Source organism: Periplaneta americana, chromosome 9 (genome assembly GCF_040183065.1).
Source record: "Periplaneta americana isolate PAMFEO1 chromosome 9, P.americana_PAMFEO1_priV1, whole genome shotgun sequence".
Classification (NCBI taxonomy): Eukaryota; Metazoa; Arthropoda; class Insecta; order Blattodea; family Blattidae; genus Periplaneta; species Periplaneta americana.
The window spans coordinates 32,239,842-32,247,811 of record NC_091125.1 but is presented as its reverse complement, the minus strand read 5'-3'; the positions used below and the strand labels follow the sequence as shown (position 1 = coordinate 32,247,811).

General features: G+C 34.0%; 1 long non-coding RNA gene across 1 annotated transcript in view; it reads right to left on the bottom strand.

The window, feature by feature from the left end:
• Nucleotides 1-7,384, bottom strand: part of LOC138705638 (uncharacterized) — a 160,825-nt gene extending 153,441 nt beyond the window's left edge. Inside the window, exon 1 of the long non-coding RNA XR_011333707.1 lies at nucleotides 7,317-7,384. This is a non-coding gene — a long non-coding RNA (uncharacterized lncRNA). The remainder of the gene's footprint in view (nucleotides 1-7,316) is intronic.
• Nucleotides 7,385-7,970: the final 586 nt, after the last annotated feature.

Genomic DNA, 7,970 nt, shown 5'->3' with positions numbered 1-7,970 from the left:
AAATTATTTAACAATATTTTTCGAAGTATTTTATTGTACGGTTCATAAACGAGGACGTTTAATACACAGCAAGTGAACAAATTACTATTAACTGAAAGTGACTTCTGGAGATCAGCTAAAATAATAATAATAATAATAATAATAATAATAATAATAATAATAATAATAATAATAATAATAATAATAATGTGCGAGATACTGCTATTAGGAAAATTATGAGCAGCAAGAACATCATCTTGGAGGTAATAGAAGAACAAAGACTAAGATAGTATGGGCACATTAAAAGAATATCAGATGAGGGATAACTAAAATTTTAAACTGGAAAGCAAAGGGAGAAAGAACAAGAGGAAGACCCAGAGAGAGAGATGGATAGACGGAGTGAAACGGGACATAACTTCGCCGTGACTTGATGCAAGGAAGGTGAAGCGGACAATTCTGCAGTGCCTGGAAAAAGTGACATCTGCTCGCTTGGAAAAAGAGACATAAGTATTTCTCCCATTACAATAATTCATACAGAAAAAAATAAAATCGACATAAACCAGTGTAAGTTGTCAATAAATTATCAAAAAGGGTTTGTGGAAACTGACTTATGTCACTTTTCCCAAGCACTGTAGAATTTATGGCACAGAAAATTTGTGTAACTAAGAGAGAAGGAAAACTATTGTATTATGGAATATTCCAAATTAAAAAAAAATATCATCATCATAATCATCATCATCATTTACTTACTTACTTATTGGCTTTTAAGAAACCCGGAGGTTCATTGCCGCCCTCACGTAAGCCCGCCATTGGTCCCTATCCTGAGCAAGATTAATCCAGTCCCTATCATCATATCCCACCTCCCTCAAATCCATTTTAATATTATATTCCCATCTACGTCTCGGCCTCTCCAAAGGTCTCTTTCCCGCCGGCCTCCAAACTAACACTCTATATGCATTTCTGGATTCGCCCATACGTGCTACATGCCCTGCCTATCTTAAACGTCTGGATTTAATGTTCCTAATTATGTCAGGTGAAGAATACAATGAGTGCAGCTCTGCGTTGTGTAAATTTCTCCATTCTCCTGTAACTTCATCGCTATTACTTCCATTATTACTTCAGGCTTTTTGGGTGACAGGGCTATAAATGTATTAATCAATTTATTCCATAGTATTCTTGTTAATATAATTTATTTGTTTCCGTTTTTTAATTGAATCTGCTGACAATCTATCACTTTTCTTTATAAACGGTAAAAATAAATAGGCCTAATCCTGAAGGTTAAAAGGCACGATAGGGTACACTTAAATGAATAGAAAACCTATATTACGTTTTGTGATTAAATGCACCGTTAATTAGGAAATTGAGTTCAAAATTTCAGCATTCTGGCAACATCGTCGCTAACACACTGATCTTTCTTCTCCTAATACAGATGTAACAGGTCAACGAACTCAGGTCTGTCTCGATTAGCGAACTACACCCATTTCCCTTCCTAGCTACAATGTTGCAAGCTGGTCGTATTGGTTAGTGGCTTTAAATTAGTGGTTTTTAAATTAAATTTACACGAAAACCGGATACCAGAGAGATAAAGGATTATTTATTTGACTGTCTATCTATATGGACAAAATTCACGATTTTACTCGCAATATTTACCGAATAAGAGGGGAAATATAACACACGATCTTCATGAAATACGTTGCAATGATCGAATTCGTTTGAAGTAAGAATGTCTGTTTCTAAGGTATGATACTGCTGATTATGACGACAGAAATTAAAAGCGTTAATTCTCTAACCTGCAAGCCTCATGTGTACATTATCAGTATATCAAATGTGCCTATAAATATCCATATAACTCATTTAAACTCCAAAATAATTATTTGATTTCATAATAGAAATATTGGTATATACCACGTTTTAAAGACAAAATATATTGGACCTACACGGAATCGAAGCATTGATATCAACGGAGAGGCATGGACAAGAATTTCTGCTCAATTTTCTTGCACCTGAGAGCATTATAGAGATTGTTATGATTAGTAAGAGCTTTCGAATTATAAAACACAATAGAATTGAGTTCATTTCTTTTGATATCCCCTTGGGTGGTCAGTACAAATGTTCCAATCATCAATTACGTCAACAAGTCATCATCAATTTCCTGTGACGGAAGATGAATACTCTTCTATCAGACTATGTGGAGCAACAACTAATACAGACATTGACAAATAAAGCTATGATCCAGTCGCAGTATGTGGGTCAAACTATCGTATAGGCCTAATATAGTTTACATTCACATACAGAAGTAAAATATTTTTACTTTTATTTTATTTTACTTTCTTATTTAACGACGCTGTATCAACTATTTTGCTAATTAGCGTCGATGTAATTTGTGATAGCGAGATGGTATTTGGCGAGATGAGGCAGAGGATTCGTCATAGATTACCAGACATTCGACTTACGGTTAGGGAAAACCTCGGCAATAACACAACCAGACAATCAGCCCAAAGGGGAATCGAACTCACGCCCTAACGCAACTCCGGACCAACAGGGACTCGCTCTACGTCTGAGCTACAAAGAATAATGTAGTGGACTGTAACTATGCAGTTTTGAAAATGGCAAACGGTTCATGATACAGATTCGAAGCACTAATTTTCAGAAGTTAAAAGTTATGAAGTTTTCATTAAATGGTGTTCCCATGATGTAGGCCTACAGTATGTGAAGTGGTAATGGCAGTGGCCAGAAAAATAATTTGAACATAAGTTCCAGGATCGTGTACAGCTATCGACCGTTATTGTTCTCACATCCAGGTTTTACACTTTTAGTTTTCTGATGCAATTCTGTCTCTGAGAAATGTTCTAGAAATATAATCCATTTCTCTAATTCTTATTGTTGCTCATATATACAGATCTATTGTAGTATCTATATATATAATTTGAACTGGTAATGGAAATTACGGGAAAACGGCTGAACGGATTTTAATGAGTGACCCCTCATTTTCATGCCTGGCATCCAAAGTTTTTCGGAAAAATAGTAGTTTTCAGTGAAATGTTAATTTTCCTACATAATTTTCCTATTTTCCAAAATCCATCTGTTGTCAGTTTTGAGAACTAATTTTATTCAATCACGGCCGACTTGATTGAATCTCAGAACAAAACACACACTACAATAAACAATAGGCTATTACACGAAGGCCATGACCTGCAGGATTGCGGACATGCTCAATTCAATTTGTTATTAAAAACTGATTCTGCAGTGTATTGGATATTCAAATCTACGAAACTTGAGATGGTTTGATGACATTATTACCATTAGAAATGAAATATTATTGTAGTTAATATCATGATGCATCTATTTTTCATTAATTGTACATAATATTGATGCTATATTGATGACATGAAAGTGAAACGTTTTGTGGTTATGTAAGTAAATGTAGAGAATATCTTAATTTAGATCTTCATTTCTATAATTTACTGAGTGGCTGCTATATATAACCACAAAACTGAAGTAAGATAATAATATTGTTATTAAAAATCAAATATTTTATACTTATTAACCCAGTGGGGTTGGGTCTTTTTCATATACTTAATGGCGGTGTAGTGTAGATATTGATATGTGTCATTGTCTTCAGTATTGGCTCGAGAGAGCGCAAAAATTACAGTTCCTACGGAAAGATCAAAAGGTATTACTTACTGATAAAATAAGAGGCCTAGAAATTTTTGTAGTCTCCAGATCATTTCAGCAAGATCTCTTAGTAGGATAAAATGATTTTACGCTCTACATATCAAGTTCTACATGCAGCAGCTATACGAAAATGCTATTGTTCGAAAGCTTAGCAAACCTGACATTTTTTTTTAACTTTTGCCTACAATCCACAATGACCTGAAATAGCTTCTGCTATCGTTCTGACATTGATACTTGCGTTTTCGCGTTGAAACTCAAAAACTGAAGTTGGATAGGTTCAAGAAAAAGTATTTCGCCTAAAAAAATCCATTCAGAGGGAGTATGCTTCATTATTATGGAAGCAGATAACTATAAAAAAGACAAGTATTCTTCATTGAAAATAAATCTGAAAAATTTTTATTTGAACGTCTAACGAACTTAATTTGCAGCAGTATTTGCTGCACAAGCCACTAGTTTTTATATAATTTTAACGCAACTTAAGAAATAAATTATTTACAAAACAAAATACATAAAGCGAATTATAGTAAACAATGGGTAAAAGCACATTCATTACATTTTAAATGACGTTCACCATGAAGTCCGTATGGAAAGTAGACAGAGACATAGGCGTATATTGACTTTCGTGTCCAAAAATCCTCACATTGCCTATTTCTTTTCCTTTAATTACTAGTTATTTTATGAAAGAAGTTCGTAAAGACTCTCGTTCCAAAAAGATAATTTTACGAACCTGTGTCATACAATGTTTTCCTATGATAGCAGAAATTTTCATCAAATAAATATTTCAAGTTGGAGAGGTTATAAGATCACAATGTCATGGCCGTTTAAACTCAGAATCTTTAAGACACAAGTATCCACGGAATGGCAGCCTGTTTTATTCATGTTTACTATTTCATGGCCGTCTAAACTGGCCATATAATCAACAAACCAGTTAGGCACAGTTGATAAAATCTTGTTACAATCAGTAGGCTACTACATGTAACTTCAGAATATAGATGTGAATATTAAATTTGTTACTTATTTGTGTTACGTGTAATATTTACGTCATGAAAGATCGAGGTAATGCAGTCATTTCTTACTGAATGAAATTTATACTTTGAATATTACATTTTCTTTGGCAGTGCGTAAAATGAATAGCAGTGCCTAAAGTGATTACTTCCTTTTTTACGCATTAGTGTTTTAAAGGCTCACTTTAGACACTGATAACAGTGGGTAAAATGCAACCTTATGCACTATCGTAGCAAAAAATTATTTAGATTTACAATAAATTTATTAATACAAATCATATATCTTTATAGTTTCCTACGTGTACATAAAGTTCAAGAAAAATCGTTGACATTTTAGATCACAGTGTATTTACGATCCTCCGGTTTAATGTGAAATCTTTTACTGGCATCAAAAATCCCCCTTTTAACATATTTCACGTCACCATTCGCAATTTATTTATTTCTACATTATGAAAATCACGAACTTTTTGTAATTTAAGATCGAAACACTTACATGAGTGGATAAAAAAAGTAAAGCCATAAGTTCATGTCGCCACCCATACTTCAAGAATGGAGCCATCCATCACTCACAGTCAACAACTTGCTGGTAGACGTAGCGGGCGGAAGAGTACCACTTACTGCTGGAGCTTGGCATCTTGAGCAAAGTACATTACTTAACCACAGTAAATATTCTTTGTTTAGAAACCTCTCAGGTATGAAAGTAAAAGACAAACACTCGTACAATACGTGTCGACAACAGTGATTTCGATTGGGATTAAAACAAACACAGATGGATCACAGAGACACCAGCTTCCTTGTAATAAAACGAATAATAATACAAATAATAATAATAATAATAATAATAATAATAATAATAATAATAATAATATATTATTATTATTATTATTATTATTATTATTATTATTATTATTATTATTATTATTATTATCGTTCCTGAGTGAATCCAAATTGTCCTAAATGTTAAAATATACACCGTTTTAATTGTATTTCAGATCAATTCCGAGGTCCTTCTTGTCGAAAACTTCAATCATGGAATTGTAAAATGGCACTTGAACCAAGATTTCTGAATTGGCGAACATAATTCTTAATTTTTGTGCTCAGACCAGAAAGTTATGGTGTGGGCCATCTCTGCTTTGTTGTATCACACTACCTGTCCTATTTAAGTCCACCAAACAGCTGCTTCCACAATTAATTTCCAGCACAAAGTTACAGTCAAAGAAATTACTGACATTTGAAGAGTCTGCTATTTACTCCGTATTGGCCCCCAAATTCGGTAAATAATATAACGCTAATTGATATGCAAACCAATTACCTAATTCAAAGTTCAGGATTAAATATTAACAAATATTAAAACAATTCACATTCAAACGAACTAAATAAAATAATCACTACATAATCTGCTATGATTGATAAAATATCACTTACAACATTGTAGCCCGATGTAAAAAAATTTAAGGTCACCATTCAGCTAGCATAATCGCACACGACATACACTTAGGCCTATATTGCACTATAAACTTTCTGTGTCACAGAATATGACAAAATGTTTGATCAAAAATAATGTATAAATATGTAATAAGATCCAATGTTAGATTTTGAGTATATTACACTATGTGAAAGGTTTTATCATATCTTTCATCACAGTTCTAATAATGAACCCACAACAGTTCTATGCATGTTGCTATTGTAAATGCAGTAATGGTTATTGCATTAATATTAAAAAAGAAAGGTATTGGGTTAGAGATTGGGGTAGGAAGAAAAGGTAGGTCTACAAAAGGAATCAATCAAACTCTACTGAGAGAACTTTAGTGTGAAGATGTGAAATTCTATACTAAGTATTTAAGAATGGATGATGAAATATTTCATATGATTCAATGTGATATTAAAAGTTTTGTGGTTTTCACAGATCATATGCATTAATGTTCGCCATTTTCTTTGTTCTTAGTCACAGATTTTATCAAAGGTATTATGATGATAATAACTTTTATCCCAGAACTATGTCACAACTAGATATGACCAAAGATGCTATATTACACTGTAAAAGATTGTATCATATATATTTTATGAAACTTTTGTGACACAGAAATTTGATAGTGTAATATAGGTCTTAAGCCTTTGTTTTTCTGAACAGACGCATGCGAGTTGCTAGGCCCACATTGCACAAATCCGGACTACACGAGAGATAGTGAGTGGTTTCTATGGCTGAGAGGTGCGAGGTCTGCGCACGTCGTAGCTATAGAAACCACTCACTATCTCTCGTGTAGTCCTGATTTGTGAGAGGCGGGCCTTGCACCTCGCAACTCGCATGCGCCGGTTCAGAAAAACCAAGGCTTTAGAGGAGCACACTAAACATGCAACTTTCATTGGCTCCTTGCTTCCTGCTGGAAGCGCTGTATGTCCAAGCAACATAATATAAAATACTAAGGGTGTGCCCGCACTCATAATCTATAGCTCATATAGCTCATATGCATTGAAACTCTAAAGTTATGTCTAGGATTCAGTACACTAATGATATCAGAGACTGCGAGTGACTGAAAATACGTACTGTACGTACTATACCTTTAATTGAAAAAAAGCATGCTATTTGAAAGTCTAAGCGGCATTTGCAGCCATCACATGTAAACCATGCTATTACTGGACAAACTTAAGAACACTCACTCAGTTTCTATGGGTGGAGATAGATCTGCATGTCCATGTCGGAAATGGAACACTGGATCTGCGTCGTTCTGTAGGATAGAAAAAAAAACAATGGTAGATTATTTACAGAAGTTGTATAGCTGGACTTTCTCAGTTACTGATAAAGAAATGCTTTCAAACCGTTAAAGTGGTTAATTTTACTTTCGTCTTCAGATAAATAAGGAACAGGGCGAAAAGGGTTTCTTGTTCATCGAGATCAGGGTAATAAGATCTTCGGATTTTGGATGATATGTCCTATATTAACTGTCCTAATGTCTTGAATTTAAAAATATATCAATATAGGGGAGAGTCGGGTAGTGTCGGACATCGGGTAATATCGGACAGTGCGATTCTTTCATCTACCAACATAAGGTAGTGCCTGAATGACATGGTTACGTTTCTCTATGCGACATCATAGAGACGTAACCATGTCAATCAGGTACTATTATCGTGTGGTAGATGAAAGAAACTCACTGTCCGATATTACCCGATGTCCGATACTACCCGACTCTCCCCTATATGGAATTTAGGATAATATTCCAATTTTTATTATTTGCTCATAAACTTTTGTTTTTCCTGGAAAATTTGTATGAATCGTAGCCAACTTGTTTCCAGTATACCATCAGGCTTCTTGTC